The 17859-nt window shown below is 50.3% G+C and overlaps 1 protein-coding gene and 1 long non-coding RNA gene across 2 annotated transcripts in view; one reads left to right on the top strand and one right to left on the bottom strand.

Annotated features, from left to right (window-relative positions):
- The window catches only part of LOC118146826 (uncharacterized), a 184554-nt gene extending 178515 nt beyond the window's left edge, over nucleotides 1-6039 (bottom strand). The window contains exon 1 of the mRNA XM_054240594.2: nucleotides 5929-6039. The gene's annotated coding sequence lies outside the window, so the exon portion shown is untranslated. The remainder of the gene's footprint in view (nucleotides 1-5928) is intronic.
- LOC144577942 (uncharacterized) lies at nucleotides 1943-17503 on the top strand. The gene is made up of 4 exons (XR_013522778.1): nucleotides 1943-1987; nucleotides 4479-4512; nucleotides 16246-16367; nucleotides 17012-17503. It is a non-coding gene; the product is annotated as an uncharacterized LOC144577942 (long non-coding RNA).
- Nucleotides 17504-17859: the final 356 nt, after the last annotated feature.

Below are 17859 nucleotides of genomic sequence, written 5' to 3'. Positions count from 1 at the left end.
CCTGGGTTCAAGCAATTCTGATGCTTCAGCCTCCCAAGTAGCTGGGAGCACAGGCACCTGTCATCATGCCCTGCTAATTTTTGTATTTTTAGTAGAGATGCGGTTTCACCATGTTGGTCAGGCTGGTTTCCAACTCCTGACTTCAGTGATTTCTGGACTCACCCCCCGAAAGTGCTGGGATTATAGGGGTGAACCATGGCAGCTGGCCGGAATTTGGATTATTTCTAGAACCTTGAGATGAGAAATCCTGGAGGTGGGGTTTGCTTGATGGGCACACAATATATGAAGAGCTATTATATAAAATAAAGAATGGTAATGTACTATTTGGCTGCAAAGGATGGCTTTAGTGCACAACTGGAAATTTCAGGGAACACACTTAGGGCTAAATATGACCTAAATGTTAGGGCTAAATATTAGATGAGGAAAATCTTTCTAACAGAGCAGTTTCATCAGTGGAAGGATATATTTGTGAAGCAGGACTTTCCCTGTGGTGGAAGGCATTCAAACCAAAGTTGGAGAGGCCCTTTCTAACTCGATGAAGAGTCAGTTGCTGATTTGTGTTTTGGACTAAATGGCCACTGAGATCACATTTAGCCCTGAAATTCTTATATTTTATAAACTTGTATATGCTGGACTTAAAACTTTTTATCATGCATTGCTATTTTGCTTTGTGTATATAAATCAATGCTTACTTAATTCCATTGTGAACTTCCCCAGAGCCTGAGAAAAAGACTAGGTGGTGTATTGAAGAGATCATGGATTTGAAATCTGTTCTACTTCCAAAAAGCTGTGTTTCTTATGGGCAGGCTCTTCACTTTTTCTGCAATTCCACTTTCACATCTATAAAATGTATGTAGTAAAACTTATTCTGTTGCATTGCTATGGGGCAAGATATCATGTGTGGGTAAATCACCTTGAACAGAGTGACACACAACATGGATTCACATTTAATGGAAATTATATTTGCTTCAGTTCATTCTCATATGCTGCTACCCCTGGCACCTCATGCTGTGGAATGCACAGATCAGTTCTGTCCCCAAAGATATTGGAAGACGAAGGCCAAATGCTGGTTGCAATACTGTGGCCCAAGCTAGAGAATCCATGATGGCTGATTCTTCCCCCAAAGGCAGGGGGATTCTGCTCTGTATTTTGTTCTTTCAGAGCTCTCTCTCCTTCTTTACACTATTCCTTCCTGGGGTTTTCAGTGTTCTTCACTTTAGGTCCTGATGCTGCTTGTGTCTGGGTCAGTGGTTTCTGAGCACCCTCTAGAGACAATGTACATTATGAACAGCATATGCAATTCTCTTTGTGGGGGTGAAATTCAGTGGGAGTGTCTTCCAAACTAATATGTGATACATTGGGAGGTTTTTAAGTGACAGCATCCGTTATCTGCTGTAACACAGAGGCACTTTCCTCAACATTGGATTAAGCATTGTGTGTTTGCCTATTAAATCAACTTTAAAGGTAAATTCTGGGAATAAAGATCTTATTTTTCCTTAAGCATTCTCATAGTTTTTGGGGATTTGACCTATGGCTCAACCACTGTACTGCTTCTAGTTTTCTAACATTGTCAAGGGAAAAACAGATCTACGTGAAGTGCACAGCGAATTTTATCCTCATAATGTTTTCTTTTGTATAATTGCAGATAATGTCCTGGGAAAGAGTGAGGAATAAGTACCATAAAGTAACTGACTTCGTGAGGGACCAACTTGCCGCTTGAGTGTATAGAAACCGGATCCTGCTGGGAAGGAGGATTGGGGGTCTCCTGAGAAATAGTGATTTTGCCAGTATGGAACTCTGCCCAGAGAGGCTGTAAGAAGGTTTGTTAACTCAGAGCAAAGACCAGGGAATCATGTGTGAGGCAGCATGGCTTCAGCTGGAGGAGGAGTGGGTGAGTCATTCTTTCTAATGACTCATCCTGATATTTTTGTTTCTAAAGGCTGGATTCTGGGGAGCATCTTCAACATGAAAGAGGACGATCCCCAAGGTAGGGAACTACTTTCCAGGTAGGACCTGACAAGGAAAAGGTTTTTTTAAGAGCCTTCAGGTTATCCCTGCTGCTTGAGGGGCTGAAGAAGAAGGTAAGAAATTAGAAAGAAAATGAAAATATGTGTGAGGTTTGGTTTCTTCTTTTCAAAGTTTGTTGTCATAAAGGTAAGAACTGTCTCTATGGGCTATGAGGGTGCTGTGTTCATTAGAGATGATCTTTGCAGTACACCTGCTCTTTTCTGCCCAGGGAAACATCAAAACCTTTGGTTTGAATTAATCAGCACTCCTTGGTATTGTGCACAAGGGATGTAGGGCTGGGCATTGAGCATCATTTGTAATGAAAGGAAGGAATCCGTGGGACACATCTCTCTCACAGGCAGTTACTTGAACTTAGAGAAAAAGTTCTTCTGCTGTGCCAAGGGGAAATTGATAATCACCCTCTGAACTTTTAAGACTTGTTACAGCATGTTCATGTTTCTGTTCTCACTGTGGGTTTAAAGGGATCTCCCAGGGTGAATGGCAGAGTGAATATTCACTCTGGGCTCACTGGTACATCTCCAGCCTTGTGGGAAGGCAGGGGAGAAGTTTGACCTTGAGCACATTTGCAGCCTCCACTCCACACCCCTAACACAAATTCTGAGATGACACTTCTTTATCTTCAGTTCTCTAATTTTTCTGGAAACCAAGAGTTTCTTCCCACAGAAGATGGCATTACACTATTTCCTGTCTTCAAAAATTAGGCTTCAGTTGTTCTCTAAGTTAATATTTGTAACTCAAGTTCTAGACCTTTTATTCACAGATTGTTAAAAATTATGCAGGAAACTCCATATGATAAAATGTGCTGATATCACCTAATTCTGTCCATGCTGTGGATGACATTTTTATCTTTGGAGGATCCTCATTTCACATAATAAGATACAAAACTAAGTGGGCACTCTCAATCCAGTCGGGGGCACTTCATTAAAGAACTGAGTTTGATGCTGTCTATTATTTAATTTTCTTCATGAGAACTCTGAACCACCTAACCATTGCCAGCACCCTCTTTTGAGACCCTTGGGGTCCAGCAGAGAACATCTGAGAGGGTGAGATGGCACACGTGAAGACATCCCTGGTTCCTCCCTGAAATTTCCCTGCTACCATTAATTATCTTTTTCCTTAAGGTAACTGCTCTGACTTCTAATGACTTGTTTAGACTTCTCCAGGTTTGGACTATTATACATAAAATAAGTCAATATGTATTTCTTGGTGTCTGGCTTTTTTGCTCACATTATGATTTTGAAATTCATTCATGTTCTTAAGTGTAACTGTAGGTCTTTCATTTCCGTGTTGCATACTATTCCACTGTAGTCACATATTGTAGTTTATTTACTCTACTGTGGGTTGACATAAGATTTTTAAAAAAGTAATTATGCCTATGATAAGTAATGGTGCTTTGAGTATTTTTGTCAATGGCTTTGGAATACTGACACTCGTTTCTGTGAAGTAGATTTTTAGAAGGGAACATATATTTTATTGTCATGAATAGTGCCAAGTATTTTTCAAAATGGTGATGTTAATTCATTCTCCTATAGCAGCATATGTGAGTAGACATTACCCAAATCCTTGTGAACTCTTAGTTTTATCTGTCCCTAAAAATTCCATCACTGTGGTTAGTCTTTCATTTGTATAGCATCTTATTTAAAAATTTTGACTAAAAGTTTTGTTTTAATTAATGATACAGGCCAATAGGTTTGTGTACACCTATCTCACCACAGCATGCAAGTAGTCATTGACCAAAACGTCCTTATGCCACATATGACTTTACTTAATAAACAGCTGCTTAAGTTATTAAAATGAAAAGGATAATTGACACACATCTGAGTCTTGGATAGTATATGGGCACTTCTCTGTGTTGCCTCCTTGAAGCATCACAATCACTTTGAGGCATAGTTTGGTTATATTCATTACACAGATGAGGAATGTGCGTCTCAGTTAAGTAAATTATTCATGAGACACAGCAAGAGCTGGAACTCTCTAACACCAAAGGCTAATCTATAAACTAACATGCTGCACTGCCTGTAATGGCGAAGTAGATTTGCCGTAAAGTGAAGTTTGCTTCCACAGCTGGGCATGTGAGCTTAGCGGGGTTCGTGTTACCCATTGCTTTATGGGTTTGAAATTGGTCTTGCAGAAACCCAGATGGAGAAGCTTTTGACTGAGGGAGTGAAAAATGACTGAAAGGATAGATGAATGCATTTGAAGGATTATGCTTCCATAGAGCGTGTTGTTGAGCCTCTTGGAATAAACACAGATACAATCAAACAGAATCACCCAGCATAACTCTGTGGGTGCCCATTCTATCCTGTCCAGTGAACCTCTGTTCTTTTCCATTGGTCTCCATCTCTGTTTTGGTACCAGTACCATGCTGTTTTGATGGAGAGAAACAGAACCTTGTGCAAACAATCCACAACACGACATACCCCTCATAAAGCTTTGTTTCTGTGTTGCAGGTAGTACATGTGTTCCCACTGAAGCATGGCTCTAGTAAGTATTCTGGAATTACTGTCGAGAAAGAAAAACTGGATGCTAAGAAAGGTGTGGCATCCTTGCTGGTTTCAATGTGAAGAGCCACCCTGATTTGGGGATTGTGATAGGAATAAGTACACTGAAATTGTTTTTTAAAAACCTGAATTCCCCAGGGAAAAGTCATGGCCAAATTTTGAGGTAGCAGCTATGCTCCCTTTTGGGTGGTACTGAGTTGGGTGCTTGAGGATTGGTGGTGTCTTGTGTGAGGCTGCATCATGTGATGTGAATGTGTGTGTTTCTGTGAAGGTGAGGCTGTGTTTTCTCAGAAGAGATTTCCCATTTACACAGCCCGATTGCCAGTGTCCACTTCTAAAAAGTAAAATCCACCCCCGCTCTACTCTGTACAGTGACTCCTCCACCCTCACCAGAGCCATCCCTGGGTCTGGCTTATTATTCTCACTGCTCAGGTGGAGAACATGAAGGGCCAAGGAGTGGCCCCAGCTCCCAAGTTTCTGAATGAAAAAGTGAAAACCTGAACCCAGGAGTGTGAGCCGGTGCTGACACTGGCAGCTACTGAAAGGCACTTAGTCATGGGGTGTTCGCTGCCACACAGGGAGTCCAGCATTCATGTATAAGCCCTAAAGCACTGAGCCTAAGAGGTTACAGGCACTGCCCATCATTATAAAGTGGCCTCCATGGTCACACAACCCAGGGCGGTTACAGGCACATCTCCCCACACACTGGCATAGTCATGTGTCAAAAGCACGAAGATCCCCGGGTGTTTGGGTCAGCTCACAGATCCCTTTTTTTTTTTAAGTTTTAAGTTCAGGGGTACATGTGCAGGATGAGCAGGTTTGTTACATATGTAAACGTGTGTCATGAGGGTTTGTTGTACAGATTATTCCATCATCCACATATTAAGCCTAATATCAGTAATTTTTCCTGATCCTCCCTCCCTCTCCTCCCACCTTCCACCCTCCAGTAGGCCCCAAGCTCACAAATTCTAAGAGGAGTGGGGGACCACACAGGTCAGGGCGGCCCACCTCAGTTGTGAAGTTAATTTGCTCAGCAACTGGCCAAAGCCTATAAGGATCAGTGATGTATTTTAGTAGATTTAGTAATATTATCTTCCCAGGCCCTAAAATGCTCAAACCCGGTCAGCTGAAAATGGTGAGGAGAGGGACAGGTAGGAAATCTATGCAGCACTTTTTATAAGCCTGGTTTCCATCCCCTTGTGGCAACTCACTTGTGCATGTGGGCTAAAGACCCTCAGTCTCAACCCAATCCTCCTCCATGAGGATCCCTCTCACTATTTGCTGGCTAGCACAGCGTAAGGCCACCAGCCCAAGGGAAACAAAATGTTGCTTTAAAACAAGTGCGCAAAAGCCCATCTCCACTAAAATACAAAAATTAGCCGAGCATGGTGGCACATACCTGCAATCCCAGCTACTAGGAAGGCTGAGGCATGAGGATCGCTTGACTCTGGGAGGCAGAGGTTGCAGTGAGCCAAGATCGTGCTACTGCACTCCAACCTAGGCAATAGAGAGAGACTCAGTCTCAAAAACAAATAGGAAAACCTTTAGCCCTTTTCAAGCTCAGTTTTGCTCAGTAATCAAAAAGAATACTTGAACTTAAACACAGGACAAGGGTTATGGGTGTACACACATGATGACTTTGGTCATTTCTCCGTTTGCCACCTGGTTACACATTAGAATGGCATCTTTACTGACCAGAAAGCCAGTATCATAGGTGGTAGAGGAGGCACTCTTGGACTTGAGACAAGAATATTGTTGTGTAGGAATGTCATCAATTGTGTTAAAATTATTCTCCATGGGCTAGAGAGCACATAGCATGGCGTTTAGAATGAGATAGCTTTGATCAGCTGCGAGGTCTCAACACTTACCAGCTGTGTCACATTGGATAAAGTGCTTCATCATTCTGAGACTTTGTTTTTTGTTGTTGTTTGTTTGTTGTGAAATGGAGTTTTGCTCTTGTCACCCAGGTTGGAGTGCAATGGCGCAATGTTGGCTCACTGCAACTTCCTCCTCCTGGGTTCAAGTGATTCTCCTGCCTCAATCACTGGAGTCCTGGGATTACAGGCATCTGTTACTCTGCCCAGCTCTGGGGGTGGGGGAAACAGAGTGTCACTCTATCGCCCAGGCTGGAGGGCAGTGGTGCCATCTCGGCTCGCTGCAACCTCTGCTTCCCGGGTTCAAAAGATTCTCCTGCCTCAGCCTCCTGAGTAGTTGGAATTACAGGTGTGTGCCAGGCTAATTTTTTATTTTTAATAGAGGTGGAGTTTCACCATGTTGGCCAGGATGGTCTCAATCTTCTGACCTCATGGTCCACCCCACTCGGCCTCCCAAAATGCTGGGTTTACAGTGAGAGCCACCATGCCTGGCCTCACATGGAAATTCTTGACTAGATCTCTCAGCAACCCTTCCTCTCTGTGTCAGTGGGGGCCACACCCTGGTTCCCCTTCACTCTGTGTTCGTTCACCTGCTTTTCTAAAATGTCCAACCTGGAAGTTTGTTAGCTGTCTTCTGGCTAACATCTCTGACTTGCTGTGTGACTCTGGGCTAGATGCTCACCCTCTCTGGGCCCATATTCATGCCTGTCAACAGAGGGGCTGCACTCGCCTGGCTACATACTGGAAAGATTGCGACATACTCCCAAACCCCAGCTACGTACTGGAATCATTTGGAGAGGCTTTTAATCATTTTTATTTTTATTTATTAATTTTTTTAAGAGACAGAATCTCACTATGTTGCTTAGGCTGGTCTTAAATTCCTGGCCTCAAGGGATTGTCCCCCCTTAGCCTCCTGAGTAGCTGGGATTACAGGCATGAGCCACTACGCCCAGTTTGGAGAGCCTTTTAAAAATGCCAGTTTGGCCAGGCGTGGTGGCTCAGGACTGTAATTCCAGCACTTTGGGGGGCTGAGGTGGGAGGATCATTTGAGGTCAGGAGTTGGACACCAGCGTCGCCAGCATGATGAAACCCCGTCTCTACTAAAAATACAAAAATTGGCCGGGTGTGGTGGCAGGTTCATGTAATCCCAGCTACTTGGGAGGCTGAGGCAGGAGAATTGCTTGAACCTGGGATGTGGAGGTTACATCGAGCCAGGGTTGCACCATGGTAGTCCAGCCTGGGTCATAAAGCAAGACTCCGTCTCAAAAAAAAAAAGTGAGTTTCTGGCCCCTCCTCAGACGTGGTGACCCAGAACCCCCAGGGGAATCTGTAGCCACCTGGGTCCTGGCCCCAGGCCCATGCCTGGGAAGCACACGCCTTCCAGTTAGGACGGTAAGCTCTACCCCAGCCCCTTCCTGGGACAGATGAAAATCCTGAGAGCCAGAGAGCGACATGCAGCAGAGTTGGAACTAAGGGCCAGGTGTCCAGCCTTCCAGTCTCTACTTCCACGGCGTTTCCTGCCCAGCCTCTGTCCACTCTGAAGGCTGATATGAAGCATCTAATGACCACATGCAGGGAGGTGGTGGGGGGCATGTGATGAGCAGGCAGCCCAGACCCTGCCTGTAGCAGAGTCCCAGTCCTCTTGTCTGACCCCAGGGTTGGGGGGCCTGGCTCACCTTTCTGAGCCGACAATTATAGGGTCTCTTGGATGCTCCCACACACTGTGAATGCCCACAGTCCCCCCACGGGGTGCCTGGGAAGGAGAGAAGCGGTGGTTTCTAGGGAGAGGGACGGCAGGTGTGCCAGAGCGGGGCTTGGTTTTCTATGGCCTTGAGGGACTGATGTTCTTGTCCTGGCTCCTGAGAAGGAATGGTTTGGGAGAGGAACTGATTGAAATGTACTTTGCGTTTCTGGAAATTAAAGTACTCAATTTCAGAGCATGGCGGCAATTAGTGTTTAATCAAGGGAGGATATAGCATGGGTGGCTGTGCCTGGGCTGGGGAGGACGGGTGGGCTGATTACCCGTCCTGCTTCCTGCTGGGGGGCTGGTCTCATCCCTCCCCTTCCCCAGGACAGATTAAAGGTGTGAATTGATGAATCAATTTGTTTTCTGGCGGAGAGAAGGGGGAACAGAAATCTGATAATAGCTGGAAGCAAGTCGCTCCATCCTGTTCTACAGGAGTTACCCTTGAGGAACTGGAGGCGGGGGAGGCAGACCCAGTCGAGGGGGCCTCAGTGTCTGCCTCTGACACCATGCACACCTGAGTTAAAACCCTGGTTCTGCCATTTACCAGCTGCATGACCTTGAGAAATCCACTTCACCTTCCATCTCCTCATCTCTAAGGGGGACAGCCCAGTGGGGTAGCTGGGCTAATACTGGTCAGTATGCCTTCGGCAGTGTCTGGCACTTAGTGGGCGATCAGTAAAAGAGAGGGGGACACTGGGGGCAGGGAGGGATGGCACTGAGACAGGAGAGGGACGATGGGGGCGGGGAGGGATGGTGCTGAGACGGTTGAGCCCCACTGGGCTGGGCTTGAGGTACACTGTTAGATGGTTCCCTGTGGGTCCAGCAGACAGGGCACCATAATGGGAGACTCTCGGTAGAGGGCAAAAGCTTCAAAAGCAGGCAGCAGCAGCCCCCATGTGGTGGCCGGGAGCTGGTCTAGCCTCCTCCTTCCTTCCAGAAGTCTCCCCAGCATCCTCAACCAGGTCAGGTCCTCCAGCACAGCTCACCATCCCATCAGCTTCCCTGCTGCAGCCCTGTGAGTGCTGGGGGTGCTGTGTGTGGTCGTGGGCCCCTGACATGCCCAGTTCATAGCAGGTGCGCAATCAGAGCAGAGCTGGGCACTAGTGGCCCAGGGTGACAGGCTCTGGCTGGCTGGAGCAGGGCTGGGTCGGGTCAGGAGAGGCTGGGCTGCAGCAGAGACAGCTCAGGTCTGAGTCAGACAGACCCTACCCATTCATATCCCACCCATTCCTCCGAGTGTCAGGGAGGGGGCAAGTTGGTACCCCTCTCTAAATCTCATTTGTAATTTGTTTTCCTGGGCTGGTGACTAAGAATAGTAGCATTTGTCTTCTGCCTTCTCCTGGCAGGTGGATGCCTTAGCTCAGCTCCAAGGGACGTTCTGGGTGCTGAGAAGGAACAGGAATAGAGAAGGTGGCCTCCCTCCTGCTGAGCACACACCAGGCCCTGCGTTAAGCTCTCTATGCACTTTGACTCCTCATCACTCCCTTGTAAGGCAGGAGTCATTATTCCGCTTTCCCAACAGAGAAACTGAGGCTCGGAGAGGTTTTTCTGGCTTGCTCACGCTCAGCAGAGGAGCCAATTGTTGAGCTTGGGGCTGTGTGACTCAGAGCCTGGGCTCTGTCCAATCCCAGCTGGCAGTGGGGGGAGGAGGGGCCTGGGCGGGAGGCTGCAGCTGGGCGTGGGTGGGCAGGTGGGTGCACAGGCCCGTAGATGCTGGCTAATGGACCTCAGTGGGCCCGGCACTAATGGGCCTTGGGAGTGCCAGGCGTAGATTTAGTGGAAAGGCAGGTGCTGGCTGCAGAGGGCCAGGAACTCTTCTGCCCCTCCTTTCCCTGCCCCATTCCTGGGATAGGGGCTCAGGGAGGGGGCATTCGCCTAGCTTTGCCGCTGACCTTACGGCTGGGTCTCAGCTTTCCCTTCTGCCCAACGGGTTAATCACTCCCTCCTCTCAGGTCTCGTCTGAGCACTAAGAGCCATACTCTATAGGAATGAGTTCTGCCAGCATCGGGGGACCCCTGGAGTAGTGACCCCCACCCCAAAAAAATGCGCTCTCTCTGGAGAATCTCAGCATTTCAGGGACACAAGCAGGTGTGCCCAGATTATGCCAGAGACTCCCTTTTCTCCTCCCCACCCCCAACCCCTGGCAGTCCTAGGTGAGGGACTGCACAGCCAGGCCTGATTGGGTGGGTAGGTGGCGCTGGCACAGCCAAGAGATGCCCGCTTCTGATTGGGAGGCCGGTTTCCATGGCGACCAATTGATTGCCCGAGCTGCAGACTCAAGGGGAATGAGCAATGGGACCTTTCTCCCAAGCTTGGCTGCTCAGGCTTGGGCTTGGAGGCCAAGGCAGGGGTGACACCTATGTGTCCTTTCAGGGACAAGGGGTCCGCTAGGGAACAGAAGGGCACCTCAGCCCAGAAACCACCACTGGGTACCTGCTGTGTGCACATTCTGAGCTAGCAATGGAACAGGAGGAGGGGGCTTAGCATTTATGAAGCAATACTATGTGGAAATGAAGCTCCTGGGACTGGAACCTGGCCCGGCGGAGTCCCAAGCCTGTGAGCTCAGCCACCAGGCTGTGATGCTCGTCCATGCTGCTTGTGAAGACTAAGCACATTTATGGGATTCCAGCAAGCACCTTGGGACTGCCCAGACTGTCACCCCGCTGACACCAAGCTCTGAGGGTGAGGAAGAGACAGTCATTGCTGAGGGACATCAGGGCTGGAGTTGAGGAAGAGGGTTAAGTGTTTGGGGTGAGGATAGGAAATAAATGCATGGCAGCGGGGCACTGGCTTGGGCAAAGGCAGGGAGGTGGGATGAGCAGGTCACGTGGCAGGAGTCAGCCCCTCCACCTGTGATATGGACCTGAAAAGGAGGAGCGGTGGTCATCTCTCTGTTAGCTACACGGGTCTGTGCTGGCCACACCCTACCTCCCATCATACCCCTTTCCCATGCCCACCTTCCCACCTATTCTGTCTATTCTGCCTCCTCCTCACCGGGGCTTTGGTGAGTCTCTGGCTCTCTGGCCACAGGGGTCCCACCTGCCAAAGGAGAAGGCTGGCACCAGTGCCGCTGCCTCCAGGACTTCCGCAGGGGAGGGTCCTTTCTGAGATTCCTTCTTTCTTTCTTTTTTTTGTAGATGGAGTCTCGCTCTCTCTCCCAGACTGGAGAGCAGTGGCACTGTCTTGGTTCACTGCAGCCTCCGCCTCCTGGGATCAAGCAATTCTCCCGCCTCAGTTTCCCAAGTAGCAGGGATTACAGGCTCATGCCACCACACCCAGCTAATTTTTGTATTTTAGTAGAGATGGGGTTTCACCATGTTGACCAGGCTGGTCTTGAACTCCTGACCTCAGGTGATCCGCCCACCTCGGCCTCCCAAAGTGCTGGGATTACAGGCGAGAGCCACCACCTGGCCTCAGATTCCTTCTTTCTTCTTTTTCTCCTTTTTCCTTCTTCACTGCACCCCCACTCCCCACCATGAATACTCTCACTGTCTCTTTTCCCGCCCCGGGGGTGATTTTGTCTGATTGATTGCCCAAGCAATCTGAATTGCTCTGAATCGGAAATCTGACTGATCCCTGCCCAGCCCCGTTTCCATCGTGAACCCCATGCCCTGGTCCCACCCTGCCCCTGCCCTGCTCCCTGGCTCCTGCCTTGCCTGGCTGTGCCCCTCTTCATCCCAAACTCTCACCCCAGCACTGCCCTACTCCCACCCCTGCTGTGCCCTGCCTGTCCCATCCCTGTCCAGCCCCTCCCCAGCCCTGGCTTCATCAGAGCCTCTGCCACAGTCTTAGGTTCCCAGATGGACTCACTTAGGTCCTGGCCTCATTGTCATTCTGTCCACGCCAGCATCAGTCACTAGCTGCAGGCCCTGTTGGGGGTGGGGGCGGGAGAGAGAGGTTGGGGCTGCAGGTTGCAGGGAGCTCTAGGTCTGCTCTTAGCCTCCTCTCTGGGAAAAGGGCTGTGTCCAGGCTGGAAATAGCTGTCCATTATTGAGTACCTACTGTGTGCACAAGAGATAACAGCATCTCTAACCCCCAGTGTCCCCGGGAGACAAGCGTTCCTCTTCCACTTTGCACTGAGAGCAGAAATGACATCTCCAAAATAAACAGCTTCGGGATTCATTCCCGACCCAGGTCCTCCTGGTCAAAGCCTCTGCTCACTGCCTCCTGCTGTGGGATTTGGGAAACGTGGGACTAGCTGGCCCCTACTGCAGGTGACCCTGGACCCTGAAACCCTGTAAGATCTCCAAGGATGGTCAGGGCCCCCAGAGGCACAAATGGGGGTAGGCTGAGGAGGATAAGCAGGGAGGGGGAATGGCATGAATGAAAGCTTGGAGGTCAGGACTGCATCGGAAGACAGTGTGGGAGACGCAGCAGGAGACAGGGCTGGGAGGTGAACCAGAGCCACTTCATACAGGGCTTGAAGACTTGAAGGACAGGCTGGGCCTTGACAGAGGGGACCTGGGAAGTCTCTGAACGTTGGTGAGCCAGGGAGGGAGAAGATCCCAGCTGTATTCCTTCCTTCCTTCCTTCCTTGACTCATTTATTAAAAATTGATTGACTTCTCTGGGTCATGCCTTTGCTGGGACTGGTGATTCAGAAATACTAGTCATAGGCTGGGGGTGGCTCATGCTTGTAATCCCAGCACTTTGGGAGGCTGAGGCGGGTGGATCACTTGAGGCCAGGAGTTCGAGACCAGCCTGGCCAATATGGTGAAACCTCATCTCTACTAAAAATATAAAAATTAGCCAGGTATGGTGGTGGGCACCTGTAATCCCAGCTACTTGGGAGGCTGAGGCAGAAGAATTGCTTGACACCAGGAGACGGAAGTTGCGGTGAGTCTTGATGGTGCCACTGCACTCCAGCCTCGGCAACAGAGTGAGACCGTGTCTCAAACTGAAAAAAAAGAAAGAGGAAGGAAGGAAGGAAGGAAGGAAGGAAGGAAGGAAGGAAGGAAAAAGAAACAAAGAAAGAAAGAAAGACTAGTCACAGTTGTGGCCCTCAAGAGGCTCACAGGCTCACCACGAGAAACTCAGGCATATCCATAAAGGTTCCAAAGTCCCACTGGTACCAAGCTAGCTTTGCATACCAGGGCAGTGGCAGAAGGGGGAGAGTTCTGGAAAATCAGGTCCTGAACTGAGTCTTGGGGATCAGGTAGAGGATGCAAGACTCGTTGGACTGGGAAGAAAGGAGATTCCAGGCAGAGGAAACTGCATGGGCAAATTCCTGGATGCTTGACACGACCTGCTGGGCTTAGGGAAGGGCCAGCAGTTTGGGGGGTTGGTGGAGGGTGGCGGCTCAGCACCTGTGCTGTACTGGGGGGCCAGGGAGGAGGCAGGCAGCCCCCGCTACAGAGTTGGGGATGAAATGAAGAGGGGGAGCAGGGAGACATGGAAGGAGATGATGGAAGTCAGAGTTGAGGGAATGGAGAAAGACTGCAAAGTCGCTGGGCACTGTGGCTCATGACTGTAATTCCAGCACTTTGGGAGGCCGAGGCAGGCGGATCACCTGAGGTTGGGAGTTCGAGACCAGCTTGGCCAACATGGAGCAATTCCTTAGCCAGGCGTGATGGTGCTAGCCTGTAATCCCACTACTCGGGAGGCTGAGGCAGGAGAATTGCTTGAACCCGGGAGGTGGAGATTGTGGTGAGCAGAGATTGCGTCATTGTATTAAAAGCCAGGCTTGGTTTCTGGTTGTACCAAAACAGTTGGTGGACAGGAATTGGCCTGGGGGCTATAGTTTTCCCACACTTTGGGGGGATGGTTGGGAGGTGGCAGAGCTGGGGTTCAAAGTCCGTTCTTACGTCCCATGGGCTTCTGGACCAGATCAGCTCCAAGTATGTGCCAACCTCAGCCCCCTAATTCTTTCATCTTGGGATGGACAGAGCACCCCGCTCCTAGGCTGCCAATCTTGGGGAGGAGATAGTGTGCTGGGCAGGTCACTAGCCCTGAATCCCCCAACTCCAAAAAGGGTCCCTGCCCAGCCACTTGCCAGCTGGGAAGACTGGAAACAAACAAACAAACAAACAAAAACACCTCTCTGGGCCTCAGTTTCCCCATCTGTAATGGGGGGCATAGCCGATAACTCATCCGTAGGGGCGCTGTGAGGTTGCAGTGAGAATGTACCTTGAAACGTACCCCCACCCTGCGGCTGCCTCAGTTTCCCTCCTCCCCTCCTTGCCTCTGAGCCTGGTCTACACCTGCGCCGCGGCATCTCCCGCCTCCCCCCACCGCCGTCCCCCTCCTTAATGCGGAGAACGACGTCCTGGGTGTGTCCCAGCTGCCTCTCGCGCGGACGTTTACTCGAAAGCTTTGAAAAACCGAGGTTCCCTCCTTAGGGGTGGCGGCGGGGATGGTGGGGAGGGGGGCGCCCACCCTCGGGAGCTTCCCCGGTGGGCGGAGGCGGCCGCTCCCAGCCTTTTCGGGAGATCTATGGCTGATTATTATGGAAATCAGGCCCCGGCAGCGGGACGGCTGGCGCTGGAGCAGGAGGCACTCGGTGCGGCTGAGACGCGGCTTCGGGCTGCTCTGCCAGCCAAGGGGGCGGTGCGGGGGGAGGGGACGTGGGGGTCTCCCGCACTCCTGGGACACGCGTGTCCTGTTCTGGCCTTGGTCCCTTGGTGACCCTGTTCCTTCGCAGGGCTGGATGGGCCGAGCTGAGCCAGAGGGGCTGGGGCCGCACACAGAGTGCGTTTCCGCTGGGCCCGGGGGCCTTGATATCAGCGGTGCTGGGTATTTTCAGCGCAATCAAAGGCAAAGGCAGTGGGGTTCATGCCACCACCCCAGGAACAGAACTGGGGCACGTAATAAGCTCAAGCCCTGTGTACTGGGCGCGTGTATTTGACGCCCAGCACGGCGCTCAGGGTGCTGACGGCTGCTGATCTATTTAAATCCTCCCTTTGACTTGGGCACTTTCAGGCCCATTTCATAGATGAGACAACAGAGACCCAGAGAGGCGAAGCTCACACGGCCCACGCAGTCGAGGAGCGACCCGAGCTGGGAGTTGGCCAACTCCTCTGGCCAGTTCTTTTTTTTTTTTTTTGAGATGGAGTCTCACTCTTGTCTCCCAGGCTGGAGTGCAGTGGCACCATCTCGGCTCACTGCCACCTCCGCCTCATGGGTTCAGGCGATTCTTCTGCCCCAGCCTCCTGAGTAGCTAGGACTACAGGTGCACACCACCATGCCAGGCTAAACTTTTTGGAGTTTTTAGTAGAGACAGGGTTTTACCATCTTGGCCAGGCTGGTCTCAAACTCGAACTCCTGACCTCATGATCCGCCCACCTGGGCCTCCCAAAGTGCTGGGATTACAGGTATGAGCCACCGTGCCTGGCCCTCTGGCCAGTTCTTACACCTGCGGTCATCCTGTCTCCAACCCAAGGATGATGCTTTTGACCTTCCAGCTGCACCTCCAGCTCTGGCCTGCCCTATGCCTCTTTGCAGGGGGATTCTACAGATGGGGAGAGAGATGGCATGGCTAATGCCAGGGAGAACTGAGGATGGTGGGTTTTTCTGGTGCTGAAGGGCCCTCAGTTTCCCGCTATTCCTTCTATCAGCACCATAGGGTTGAGGTGAGCCAGGATCCCCCACCCCCCCACCCCTCAAGGTGCAGGAAATTCCATCATTCAAAATCCATTTCCTTTATATTGTCACATTCTGGGGAAGGGCTCCAATCTAAGCTTAAAAGTGATAGAGAAAAGAAAAGTGGGAAAGTCAGGCGGATTCGGCCACTCTCTAAGCCAGAAAAATGGCCCCAGCAGACAGGCGAGCAACAGCTTTGGAAAAATCTCTAGCAATCAAGAACAGCCATGGGGATTTGTTATCTTTGCTCTGTGATGAGCTCAGGCAAACCGAGAGGAAAGGCAGAGAAACCCGCAGGTGAATGGGCAAAGGATGGAGCAGATGAGTCACACTAGAAAAGGCACAGATGCTTGTAACCCTCATAGGGGAAAAAGTCCATTCCCACTCAGATCTGAAAGGGATGCAAATGTTAATCAATGCAGTTCCATTCAGATTCACAAATATTTTACAACACGAAGTTATTTAATCTACTGCTGAGTAACTGTCACTATCTTTTTGTTGTTGTTGTTGTTGTTGAGATGGAGTCTCGCTCTGTCGCCCCAGCTGGAGTGCAATGGCACCATCTCGTCTGACTGCAACCTCCGCCTCCCAGGTTCAAGCTATTCTCCTGACTCAGCCTCCCGTGTAGCTGGGATTACAGGTACGTGCCACCACTCCCAGCTAATTTTTTTTTATCTTTAGTAGAGACGGGGTTTCACCATGATGACTAGGCTGGGTTTGAACTCCTGACCACCTGGTCTGCCCGCCTCGGCCTCCCAAAGTACTGGGATTGGAGTGCCCAGCCAGCCGTCACTATCTTTAACTGAACTCTTGGCTACCCTGGCAGTCCAGCCTCCCAGCAGCTCCAATTCACAGATAGAAACCCAGGCTAAGAGAGGGTAATTGCATCATTTGCTCCAGGTCAGACCTCTGGTGAGTAGCTGAGTGGCCTGTCCGGTCACAAAGCGGTGGTATCAGTAGTTCTCAAGTGTGATTCGGAAAACAGCTGCGTCCGCATTGCTTGGGAGCATTCTGAAAACACAAAGGTTAGGCTTCACCCCAGCCCCAATGGATCAGAAACGCTAGGGCTGGGGCCCAGCAATCTGTTCTAAGGAGCTCTCCAGGTTTAAAAACTAATTATTTTTCTTAAAAAATAATTTCTTTGGATCAAAGGTTGGTCCTCTATGGGCTCTCATTTATGAACTGAAAATCTCTTGAGGTAGGGAGAAAGAGAATAGTTAAGCTTTAGCCTCAAAGGATCAAAGGGACTGGAAAGGTCACAGAATTAATCCTCCCCTTCTGCAGGAGCCTTCCAGCTGGTGGGCGCTCCTGGCCTTGACGATTGGATCGGATGCCTCTTCCTGGGGATGTGTGACTCTGGGCAAGTTACAAGCTCTCTGAGCCTCGACATCCTCATCTGTTAAATGGGAATAATCCTGTTGGTCCTGTGGGCTACTGGGAGGATCAGATGAGATGAAGTGTGTTCGACAGATGTTGGTGCCTTCTGCCTTGGTCTTCTTCATGGATGCTCCGTGCTGGGTGGCTTAGGGCATGTCCCTGAATGTCTGTGAGCTTTGGTTTCCTCGGGAAAGAACAGGAAGGATGCTTTTCTAGAGCACGGCATTTCTGGATGGGGCTGGAGGGCCCTGTACAGAAGCAGAGATTGGTGAAAAAGGAGGGAGCTCCTAGGCCTTGGAGTTTGGCAGTGGAACAAAAACTTCGAGCCTGGCAACCCCAGACTAGGAAGCCAGGCCACCAAAAGCCAAACTGTGGAACCTCTGGAGTCTTAAAGGGGCCCTGGGGACAGGGGTGGTCAGGGAGGGCTTCCTGTAGGAGGAGAGCTGGCAGGATGGCACGAACAGCCCCCACTACCTTCCATGGTTCTGTCCTGTCCAGAGTCCTTGATCTCAGCCCTCTAGAGGGAGACTCCATCAAAAACATAACAGTGACAGCTGGTATCTGCTGCAGGTGTGCAGCAGAGACCAGGCTCACCCAATTCAGTGTCGGTCCACACGGTGCCACTTCAGGGCAGGACTCGGGGAGATTCATGGTGAAGAAGAGTTCGCTGGGTGAATTGAGTGGCAGTAGAGGCTGACCCCGACCTGCTCTGGAGAAAACAGCTGTTTTTTCCTTCTCCAGCATAAAGCAGCCAT

Source organism: Callithrix jacchus, chromosome 1, assembly GCF_049354715.1.
Source record: "Callithrix jacchus isolate 240 chromosome 1, calJac240_pri, whole genome shotgun sequence".
Taxonomy (NCBI): domain Eukaryota; kingdom Metazoa; phylum Chordata; class Mammalia; order Primates; family Cebidae; genus Callithrix; species Callithrix jacchus.
This window is presented reverse-complemented; position numbering and strand designations above follow the sequence as displayed.